At 35.3% G+C, this 12,637-nt stretch overlaps 1 protein-coding gene, 1 non-coding gene and 1 pseudogene across 2 annotated transcripts in view; 2 read left to right on the top strand and 1 right to left on the bottom strand.

Annotated features, from left to right (window-relative positions):
- Agbl4 (ATP/GTP binding protein like 4) overlaps positions 1 to 12,637 on the bottom strand; it is a 1,571,060-nt gene that overhangs the window by 1,094,162 nt on the left and 464,261 nt on the right. The gene's annotated exons all lie outside the window — the stretch shown is intronic.
- LOC105743218 overlaps positions 5,209 to 12,637 on the top strand; it is a 94,592-nt pseudogene continuing 87,163 nt past the window's right edge.
- On the top strand, positions 9,227 to 9,332 carry LOC111818916. The gene has a single exon (XR_002822785.1). It is a non-coding gene; the product is annotated as a U6 spliceosomal RNA (small nuclear RNA).

The following is a 12,637-nucleotide window of genomic DNA, read 5'->3' as shown; positions in this document are numbered from 1 at the left end:
AATAAATAAATTTTAAAAATTTATTAGTATATGCTTGTGATATAGCATGATTATGTTCAGTTTTGGTTACTAATACATGCATATGTTGATTCTTGATCATTTTTATCTCCCCTCCCCTAATCCATCTTCCCTTTTTCCTCCTACTCCAGATGTCCTTCCCATCACTACAGTCTACCTCCCTGTTTTCTTAACATATCTTTTTTTATTTTGTTCTTTGAATTATTTATATTTTGGGTCTCTCATATGAGAAAAAGAATGAGGCATTTATCCTTCTGTGAAAGACTTATTTCGCTTAATGTTATGGTCATAAGATCCTCACATTACTGTTTCTGTTCGTGTTGTCTGTGTCCTAATCTCTTCTTATCAGGATATCACACATATTGGATTAGGACTCATGCTAAGGGCTTCATTTTAACATAATTATCTCTATAAAGGCCCTGTCTCTAGCTAGAGTCATTACTAGAAGTACTGAGATTTAGGGCTTAAATATTTCATTTTGAAGGGCACAAAATTCAGACCATAACAGGTAAGTAATATTTTTTCTTTTATAAAAATTTAGTAAACCAACTAATTTAGTGTGACAAATAGAATTTAAAATGGGCCTAAGTTAACCTGACCTCCTGATGTTCACATTACTGTTTAATATCTCTTCAGGGTAAGAATGGAAACTGTTTCTTATTTCTGATAAATACAAAGATTAAGAGCTGTCATATATACAATTGAGTTATATAAGATGCTCAATTCCATCTTGCTACATGATTCTACTGCCCTTTCAGCCCTCCTGTTTGAGAAAGCCAATGGCCTGATCAGCAATACCCAGCTAAGAGGTAGTTAGGAAATGAGGCCTTAATCAAAAGGTTGCAAGGAATTGAAAACTGCCAAAACTCCTGCACACTTGGGAGACATTCATACACAATTAAGGTAAGACTCCCAACACTTGGTTACAGCCTCTGGAGAAAATTTAATGCAGAGGACCCATCTAAGGTATGACTATGTCTTAGTTACTCTTCTCTCGTTGCTGGGACAAATACCCGACACTCAAAATGAAGGAAGGAAAGGTTTATTTAGCTCACAGTTACTGGAGGTTTCCAACCATACTCATCTGAGTCCAAGGCAGAGCAGCACAGAGCAGAAAGCAACCTTTCGTGGCAGCGGCAAAGAGCAAGAGTGCAAGTGAGGGGTAGCGCCAGCTCAAGCCTCTAGCTTCTCTTCCCACCTTACATTGTAATGCAAATTACCTGCCCCAAGGTAGGGGAAGTACTCACACCTATGGGTACTTCCCAGTATTTACCCACCTATGGGTAATCCCAGCAGTACTAAAACCCATAATCCCAGCCTTGGATCACACATAATCCCAGTGGATCATGAGTTAACACAAGCTCTAGAAGTCCTCACCCCATGACTGCATGAGGCTTTGGGGGGACAACTAGACACAAATCATAACAGATTTTTTTTTTTTTTTTTTTTTTTACCAGGGATCAAACTCAGGATCCTGCTCTCACCAAGAAGATGCTAATGACACTGAGCTATGTCCCGGACCTAGATTCTTGACTGCAATACACAATTAGATAACTGGTGATATCAGTCCAAATTTACACATCAATTAATTGATGTCTAATTCAAACTCAAATTTCTGTGACCCAAAGACCCTCAATCTAGGTGAATATCTACATGAAATGCCACTGCAAAGATTACCTAGAACATTTTCCAAAGTATTAGTACAATTCCTGGTACATCATAAGCATTCCTTCAGTGATTTTTGTAGCTTTTGCGTTAAAGTCATACGATTATACCTACCTTCAAACAAAATCAAATAGTACTTAAAACTACAAAAGAAAAAAGGCTTAAAGCATAAGTAGGATCCCCTATGATGGGAGGGAAGAATACTGGTAACTTGTATTTCTCAGAAGAAAACCAAGAATGTGACAAAAGTTAACATATTTAGAGAAAAAAAAAATCTCTTTAATACAAATGGCTTATTAAAATTGAGAGCTCAAGTTTTGAAGAGGAGGGCTAGAATAGTTTTTGTTTTCAGTTCCACATACCTACCAACATTTCCTTAAATGTCTATGGTAACTTCTTCCATTCCTCCAACTCCTTGCTAACACTAGGAGTCAATGGATACAACCAGAAAATTTATTTCAACAACAATGTGTAGGAACCACTATTAAATACTAAAAACTTTATCACTGGTAACGTCTCCCTACTTCAGAAATTATAGTACAGTCTGTAGCAAGACTTTTCACTTTAAAGTTAGAACAACCAAAAAACCCTTCATTTATATATGATTATTTTTGAGATAATATTTGCTCATATCTGATCTTTTCATGCTGTTTATAATAAAATCTTAATATTCTTCTTACACATTTTGAGTAAAAATGTAAATATTGATCATATACCAAAAAGGAGCAATTGCTACATATAATACAAAATAAATTCATACCTCCAACTTATAGCCAATAGTTCAAACCTGTCATCATTTGAAATTTGTAATTTTTCCATGTTCACATTGCTCAGTAAAATATCGTTGCACAGAGCTAATTATAATTATATTCAGAATAGAATCTGCCCTTAACTGGAATCACATGCAACAGTTCACACAAATATGTTCCCATGTCCTTGGGGCTGCTGAAATGAAAAAAATCTACCCTGTTCCAGGAAGTATCCCACACATGATCTGGTTTTGGGTGAAGTGGGTAAAGAGAATTGCAGCAGGCATGAGAAGTACTAAGGCATAAAGAAACAGAAAACCCATGGGACAAGGCCTAGGGAACCCAGGCTCTGAGATTAGAAAAGCTTTCTTAAAAGCAGGTAAAACCTCAGCTGTCTTTTTTCAATTTTTTCTCCTGAAGTTATTCTTGCTATTCCAGTGTTGACTGAGAATACACAGTAATTATCCAAGGAAAGAGTAAGAATGAGGCAGAGGACATAGGAGTGTCTGGAGCAGGGCATGCAACTATAAATAGTACAGTATATTGGTGAATTAAAACAAGTGGCCAATGGTACATTAATATTTGAATTGATGAGAAGTAGGGCTAAAGTAGGGCTAATCCTAAAGAAGCAGATGGAACCCAAATGATAAAAGGATTGTCTATAACCTGAGATAAACTTTAATCCTTGGAAGCGTGATAAATTTTTAGAAAATTCATTCATTCATTCATTCAAGTAGCAGGCTAGTATGAAGTTACTGTCATAGTTTAGGCAAAGAAGATGAGATTCAAACTAGCAGGAAATTAGTTTGTGAATAAATAATATTTATTGAACATTTATATTTGGTAAGTATTACTCTAGATTGTAGAGATACAAAGATGAACATTATGGAATCTTTTCCTATAAGCAACTCACTCTGTAGTGGAAACTGACAGGCAATGAAAATTAATAAATCACTTCAGATTCCAATGAAAGCTATACAAATAAATAAAATCCAGATTAGGCTTAAGGAACTTCTTTATGTTTCACTACAGTAGGACTGGGGATATAGCTCAGCTGCATATTGCCTGCCTAGCAAGTACAAGGTCTCAAGTTCAATCCCTGGTACTGAAAAAAAAAAAAAAAAAAAGATTCACTACAGAGGCCATGGAAAGTTTTCTCAGGATATTGCATTGAAATAAACAGCTAAATGTTAAAAGGGCAGCCATATAGTGGTGGCGCGTGCCTGTAATCCCAGCACTTGGGAGGCTGAAAACAGGAGAATCACTACAAGTCCGATCTACGTAGTGAGACCCTGTAGACCCTGTAGACCCTATCCTGAATACAGAAAAAAAACCTAAATATAAATAAAAAAATAAATAAAAGTGCAGCCATGTGTAGGTTCCAGGGAAGTATATTCCAAGCAGAAATATGAATTATCAGTGTGGCATAGCAAGAGAGTTGTGTCTAAGTCAGAATATATGAAATGTTTAAAAGAGGTACTAAGACTAAGTAAGGTATTAGGCAAGGTCCCATTAGTAAGGTCTCGTAAGCCATGGCACACAGTCTATATTGTACTCTGTGTGCACTGGGAATCCACTGCAATATGTTAGCTGGGGACCAGGAATACAGCTCAGTGGCATAGCACCTGCCTGGTATGTGTGAGATTGTGAGCTCAATTCTCAGTACACGAGAAAAGTTAGCTGGGAACAAATGCTGTCACATTTAGTGTAATACAAAGAAAGGTCTTTACAGGGGCAAGAGTAGAATTAGGGAGATCAATTAGAAAGCTGATCTAGCAGTACATGTTAGAAATAATGATGCCCTAAACCATGATTGAAGTAATGGAAATACAGAGATGATAAAATAATGATCGGATGCAGGATATAGTCTAATCAAGCTTCCTTACGGGTTAACAAAGTGGTGTGATCCAGATGCAAAGGCACATCCAAGTCTGAAATCCTAGCACTCTGCAAGGCTGAAGCAAGGAGATCACAAGTTCAAGCCCAGCCTCCACAATTTAGCAGGGTCCTGTCTTAAAATTTTTAAAAAATAAAAATAAGAATGTATTTTAGTATGAAAGCCTTGAGTTCAGTCCCTAATGCTGAGAAAAAGGATGGTGTGAAGTCAAGAAAAATAGCAAAGGTAGTCTCATGTTATGTCATTTAATGAGATGAAGAAAGCTTAATGTAGAGAGAGCTTGAAGGGAAATCAAACAGTCTATTTGGATCATGCTAAAGTGCAACGTAGCATTCAGATAGATACCAAAGAGGCACACAGAAAAGGGGTGATGGGGCCAGGGAGATGGCTCAGTAGAATAAGCGCTTCCCTGGCAAGCTCAAGGTCCTGAGTTCAGTCCCTGGTTCTGCCAAAAGAAAGGGGAAAAAAAGAAAGAAAAAGGTGGCATACATGAGGACTACTTAGGAAGAACAATTTATAGCACTCCCTGAGAAAATGTGACAGTGAGAAACAAGAACAACATCTCCGAAACCCTATACCTATCTCAAAGATTTTGTTTATCTCATGCAACACATTCTGATCTCTATCTAGTATTTGAACAACTAAGGTCCAATGTTCAAAATTCCTAAGCAGACACACAAAATTACATTCACTGAAATTCAATAAGGAAGCAAGTTGAAAATATAACTCATCAACCAAGTTAGCTATTCATCACAAGATTAAGAAGAAGAACTTGTTTAATTACTAAGTGATATCTGGTTCTAATATTGACCACTGAACTTTTTTTTTCCATCTTGCTAAGAGCAGAATTGGCATTACTGCAAGGCTTTTTAAGGAAGCATGGATTTTGCCATTGACAACTATAATGCTGACATCCTAAATCCTACAGAGAAAATAAAAGGTAAGGAAATAAAGGAAAATAGAAAAGTGAATAGGAAGTGAAAATAGAAAAGAAAAGGAAAATAGAAGAAACGGAAAATAGAAAAAATAAATAGCAAAATTTAAAATCCCAGGAAGTATTTCCTTTCACTACTGTATCATTAGACTTCACTACAACTTCTTTGATTATAGAATTGCAATTACACTGTCACTTGACAACACAAAAATATGAATAAGTGTATCATTTTTCAGCACTAAGGATGTATTTACAAACTCACCAGTGGCTCTTTAGAGACTGAGACTCCAAAAAGGAAGATTATTTCACCTCTTAATTTAGAATTATATCTGCTGGTAATAATTGTTCATTACATTTTTTGTTTCATATAGAACTGTCACTTTAATTCATTTAATCTCCAGAACACTAATAATATTATTATATCCTAGATGAGAAAATATAAAATCAAAGAGTAATAAACATGTGATATCCAAGGCATAAGAAAAGGTAACAGAAATAGTGGGATTCCTAAAATTATTGGGAAAAAGTTAAAGGAACTTTTCTGTGATGTGCTCTCAGGTAGGTGCTTTACGTGTTTTGTCTTGTTTTAAAAGTTTTATTAGTCCTGAAGGAAGTGAGAAGTTCAGATAGATTAGTGACTTGTTTAAAGTTTCATAGCTAGGATGTGAAGAACTAGGATTTAAATCCATGATCTGGGGTTTCAAAATGTCACAGTGCCACAACAGTTCAATGGAAGGATATTCCCATGTATAAGACGATGTCTGTACTTGTCAGATATTTCTTTTCAGGACAATTGTGAAGCAGAGTTTAATATTTTAGGAAAAAGCACAGACCATAATTTTTTTTACAGTTTCAGTCTGTTCCTTGAAGACATGCTAATAAGATCAAAATCAAGCAATTTTTCAGCTTACTAAACAAGGGCTTACTTTTCACTTACAAACAGTTATTAGTGATGTCTTTTCAAGACACTCCAGAATCAACTAAGAATAATAATTTTAGTGAAATTTTCTAAAATAGAAATCTAACTTCTTATGTGCAAAGCATTATATATTGTTTGCAGAAAAAAAGTGCTTTCTGCATTACATTGTATGATATTATGAAATAGTAAGTGTTTTCCTCTCAATTCCTGTAGAAGGCTCCTACAACTTTAGGTAATTTCTAAATCAAAGGGTGCTAGAAGCACCTTTTATTTCAAAAATTGGCCTTTGACTACAGATCCCATTAGATCTCTAAATCCTTTGGAATTTCCTGGGTGATAAAGGTATCTTTTGATCTAATGAGTTAACTCTTGATGGGTTCTTGGACAGTTTCACAATGGGAGCTGAAAGACCAAATCATGATTACAAACTTGGAACTTTCAGCCCCACTCCTCATGCACAAGAGGCGAGTAGGACCTGAAGACTGAGTTAAAACTAATTATGCACACATGGTGAAGTTACCATAAAAATTCCTTGAAGTACAGAGTTTAAAGAGCTTCAAGTTGAAGAACATACTCAGGTATAAAGGGGTGATACACCCATACTCCAAGGGGATCTACTTTCAAGAATCTTCTAGATGTAGACCTAAGTATCTATCTAGTCATTCACCTGAATCATATCCTTTATGGTAAGCCAGTAAACATAACTATTCCCTTGAGTTCTTTGAGTGGTCATAAATATAAGAAGATGGGTGGTGGAAACTTCTAATTTATACTCAGTTCAAATATAAGCGTGAGTAACCTTGAGACCTACTATTTGTAACTGGTACCTGAAACTGAGGGAGAATGTCTTGGGAACTAAGTTTTTAATAATGAAATCTGACTAACTATGGGCAGTTAGTGCTACAACTATATTATAGCATTATATCCAATTGTTACCTGGAAGTTGGAAACTGGCTGTTGGTGTAGGAAGAAAAAAGACACATTTGGTGTCAGAAAAACTGAGACTACAGAAAAACAGTAAGTTTTCTTTCTTCGTTTGTTTGCATTTCAGAAAGTCTAGGAAATGCTCACCCCATCCATTAAATGTGTCCACTAGTAACGACCTGTCATTCTAGAACAGAAAAACCCACTCCAAATTCTAACCCTAGAGTAGATGAAACTGACCCATTCCTTTTTATCTCCAATCCACTTGGATATATATATATATATATATATATATATATATATATATATATATATGCCAGTTCTAGGGCCCCATGAGAAACCATCCCCAGAGATCAGCACTCTTTGTGGACTCCTGAAAGTCAGCTTTCAATTTTTTGCACCATTTCTTAGTTGTTTTTATTTTTATTTTTTGTCATTCTACACTTTTTCTTTTCTGCTTCTCTTTTCATCTTCAAACTGCTATTTCACTTCCACAGAGTCTTGGTGGGAGGCCTACGTTTACTTTCTAAATCCTACTGTTCTTACTTTCCAGTGGTAACACTACCTCTGGCCTTCATGGGACTATAAATGTAGATCTCTTCTACCAGTACTTTCTGTCAGGGAAGAATTATTTCATAAGAACAGTTTGTGTGAAAAGGTTTTGGTAGTCTTTGATGTGTCTTTTAATTAGACATATAAGGTTATTGAAAATTATTTATTTTAGAGTAAGATGTCATCTGTTATATCTCCCACTGTTACTTGCATTATCATTATAAATCCAGTCTTTCTACAGTATATTTCCTAAGGAGTAAATAATAATTTTATTAAATATTATTAACTTCATGGTAGGTACTACATGTCATCTTGGGAAAACATAACCTGTTTTTCAGTGACCATGGGTCCTTTTGATACTGTTCTAGATAAGGGCATGTTTTACTCTCAACAAATAACATGTCTAGTTGATTTATCCCTAAAATTTATCAGATGTAGATACAGGATTTGCAGGCATAGAAACATATGGACACCTTCTTAACCAAAAGGATAAAAAATTATGAATATTAAATGAGACTGAGTGCATAAGAGAGAATCATGCAGGTAAATGACCCCCAAATTTAAGCAATAATACCTTCAAGATATATATCTGTGTCTAAGAGGCATTGCACTTAGGTATTTTATGTGCTTTAGACTCATTCAGTGTAATATATAAAGTGATGCTATTCATATTTATTTTTTACAGAGGAGAACGTAAAATTCTCAAAAGATTGAGAAACATGTCCAAGATCATACAATCCCTAAATTTCATAAAAATTTCACTGAAGATTTAAGCAAATAAATGTGGTTCTTCCTCTGCATTTTTCTTACAACTATACTCATTCTCAAAGTGCACATTTCAATTCCTACAGCATGGCTACAACAGTTACATTCAAATAATATATTGTACCATACATTCTATCTACTATAGTCTCATTTATTTTTCTTTTTCTTGTGTGTGTGTACCAGACAGGGATCAAACTTGGTATCTTGTGCTTCCCAGGCAGGCAGTTAAGCCACGGAGGTATCACCCTGGCCCCCTCATTTTTTTCATATTCACTTGAAATATCAGAAGACACAAACAATAATTGAAAGGATACTAAATGTCAAATATGAAAAATTGTTTCATATGTATTATCTAATTTAATCTTCATAAAATATTGTGAGATAGGCATTTTATCTTCATTTTGGGGAGAAGACTTGAGATAAAAATTATAATGGTTAAAGAACAAAATATATTGGTTAGAAAAAATTTTATCTTGATTTGTTTGATTCAAAAATTGCCTCTCTGACCGCTATGCGTTTCTTTGCTAACAAATTTCACTGGTCCATCAGAGTAACCTTTTAATATTATTAATGTGAAAAATGGGAAGATAACACTTCAAAATTTGCAAAACATTTTCAAACAATCAAATTTAATCCCCAATACAAATAAGTGAGATTGGTATTGAGGTCCCATTTTTAAGATAAGAAACTAATGCTCAGAAAAATCAGATGTTTTGCCCAAATTCACACAATTAGACAAAAATGATATCCTTTTCAGCATGACACAATTTTTCACATAAAGCCATTATCAACCATCATTTAGAGTGCTTACTTCGGCAGCACATATACTAAAATTGGAACAATACAAAGAAGATTAACATGGCCCCTGCACAAGTAAGACACACAAATTCGTAAGCATTCCATGTTTTTCATATTCAGACAGATAGTGAGGTTAAGCTCAACTGTCTCTGTTATATAGTAATAATATCATTAAGCTTCTCTTCTGGACTGTTAACAACTTAAGTATACAGACTAAAAAATTAGAGAAGAAATACTACCAGGATAGCCAACATTTTGGCCATAGCCCTTCAAAGTCAGCGAGGACCCAGGACATAAGAGAGCCAACATCTTGTAACTCAGTGGTGTCCCAAATTTTCTGATCAAGGAGTTTATGGGGCCACAGAGGAATGTGATCGGTGATGTAGAGTGTGCCTACAGGGAGAGTCACCTGGAGAGAAAATATTCTCTCAGGCTTTCACAGAGAGCAAACTGGTCAAGCAATGGCCATGACTCATCCACATGGTTGACACTGATAAAGTATCTACAAACTGTGGTACAGGGTTTCAGGGTAAATCCTGAGGGGATTTGATGACCTTGTGAGATATAAAAGTTACATATCTTAGGGGCTGGGGAGATGGCTCAGTAGAATAAGGGCTTGTCTGACAAGTACAAGGGCCTGAGTTCAATCCCTGGTTCCACACACACAAAAAAAGGTACATTTCTTGTTATATAGGTCTTGCTTTATCTCGGTCTTAACCATCCAGCAGAAAAGTATAAAAATGAGGTATAAAACGTAAAGTCACATTAATATGCTGAGCTGTAAAAGGCTCAAGTCAACAACTTCTGACATTGCCAGTTCTGCAGATAACTCACCACTATTATGGACTACTGGACTATATTGGATTATTTTTGCTGAATTTGCACACTTACGATATTTGAATGGCAATGGAATATCCACCTCTCAAAAAACTAAACAAAAAAGGGGAATATAAATGAAGTACCATTTTGTAGTGAAATATATATAGTATGTATATATATATATATATATAATAGTTAGGATAGATATACAGCTACTTTCTCTTAGTTCAATGAGAAGAAAGATTTGTATTAATAGTGTTTAGACAAGATATCATGTCTGCATTTGTAGTATGAGTAACTACTACAAAGACAACAATATGCAATATATTAATTATTGTAACTGCCTTACTAACTTGTTTTGAAACTGTCTCATTGCTATTTCTTTCTCAATAAAATTAGTTAAAAATAACAATCATTTAGAGAATCATTCAATAATCATTTCTTTTTCTAGTTTCCAAGCCTCAAACAAATAAATGTATGTCTTGTTTCAAGGTCAATGCTTTTTCACTTTAAAGCAGATCATTCATAAACCTCTCAGATTAATTCTTACAAACTGTTCCCCTAATAGCCAGCACTACAAAAAGTGTTTTTGAATCAAAGGATGCTCAATTAAATAATACTCAACTACTTGTTCACCTATACATGTACCAGAATGTCCCTCACCTCTATGTCTTCACTTATTCAATTCTTCTCACCTAGAAGTTTTCCATTTTCACTATTTCCCCTCTCCCTCCTCTCATTCTTTATGGGATTGTTCCATTCCCATTCATTCTTAAAGCCTTAACTCAGAAAGTATCTATCTGGAGTACCTCCCTAATTACTTCAATCCAGCAGTTCCTTCTTGGTGTTCCCACAGCCCCTTCTGTTTATTTCATTGTAAGATGATGCCTGTCTCACCACCAGGTTACAAGTTTTACTTATCCCTATATCTTGCCTGCCTAGCAGAGTGCCTTCACACAGCACATGTGTATGTTGATACAATCATAAATGTTTTCTTAAACACCTCCTCATCAGAACTCTAAATAAAATAGGCTCTGTTCTTTGCAACTAATTATAAGGTGAGTTAAGAGCAAATATTTGAAATATAAGTCTGGCACCATGTTGCTAAACAGTTCTTTGGCAAGACATGTATATACAGTATAATGAGTGAAAATAGCATAAACAACAGATTTTGTAATATTAGTCCCTACAATAGAAACTTCTCATTCAGCTGTTTCAGAAAGCATCTTCCTTTTTCTAGTTTTCAAGCCTCATGATTGGTACAAGTTAGATATCTTTTCAGTCTTTCTTTCTCTTTCTTTCTTTCTTTCTTTCTTTCTTTCTTTCTTTCTTTCTTTCTTTCTTTCTTTCTTGTAAAATATAATTAAAGAGTGAAAATTTGAGATTATGAAATATACAACACAAAAACAAAATAAGAAGCATCTTGGTATATTTTAAATCTAGCCATACTGTTTCCTTTCTTAGATATCTGACCCTTATTCTATGTATCCTATCTCTTTTCTTACCAAGTTCAGTATTCTTCTTTTGCACCATAGAGTGTAGGCAAAGTGAAGTAAAATTAGTCTCCCATGCATATTAAGCTGTTTAAGAGCCTTAAAGATAGGGCTGGGGAGATAAGTCAGTGGAACAAGTGCTTCCCTGGCAGGCAAAAGGGCCTGAGTTTAATCCCTGGTTCTGCAAAATAAAAAAGAACGTTAAAGCTTTCTTTGTCTATTTTTTTTCCATTTATGTATTTGCTACAGGGTCTCACTATGCAGCTAGGACTCGCGGTGATCCTACTATTTTCAGCTTTACCAGTGCTGTGATTACACGCATGTGACACCATGCTCAGACTCAGTCACCACCTCAGTGTGCCCCAGAGGCAGGGCCAGTACAGCATGCAGGGCTGGGTATCAAACCCTGGTCTCTGTGCTTGCCAAAGCTATTTCACTGGCCCTTAAAGCTTTCTTTACAACCATTACTCAACATAAAATACCGAAAAAGCATGTTAATTTTAGAATTCATTTTCTTTCTTAGAGACAAATGATATGATATCTCCTGGAAACAAACTTGTATAAGTTCTTAATTGGATTATGCAAAATAAAAGTATTTAGAACTTTTGGATTTACACAAATCTTTTGTATCCGTTTTTTAAAATAAATTGCCTATATTTATATTCTCCACTTTGGAAAAATTATCTACGTGTTGTCTATAGGTGTGTGCTTTTTCACTATGAAACAGAATCTCATTAAATAAATTTAGTTTCATTACAGTCATAATGTCTGATGGGCTATAGCAGAGGTACAAAACTTAGACTATGGGTGTTCATATCAGGGTATACAATTTGTGCCTTAGAGCTGACCAGATAGCTCAGTGGATTAAAGCACCTGCTTAGGCAAACACAGAGACCAAGGTTGGATCCCTGGTACACCGTGCTGGCCCCACACCCAGGGCATGCTAAGACACCCATTGAGACTGGCCATAGTGGCACACAAATGTAATCCCAATACTTAGGAAGCTGAAAACAGGAGGACTGCTACAAATCCAATCTGTGTAGTGAGACCCTGTAGACCCTGTACTAAATACTACTACTACTACTACTACTACTACTACTACTA

Source organism: Octodon degus, unplaced genomic scaffold (genome assembly GCF_000260255.1).
Source record: "Octodon degus isolate 3935 unplaced genomic scaffold, OctDeg1.0 scaffold00107, whole genome shotgun sequence".
Lineage (NCBI taxonomy): Eukaryota > Metazoa > Chordata > Mammalia > Rodentia > Octodontidae > Octodon > Octodon degus.
The sequence above is the reverse complement of the archived record's forward strand: the minus strand, read 5'-3'. Positions and strand labels throughout refer to the sequence as shown.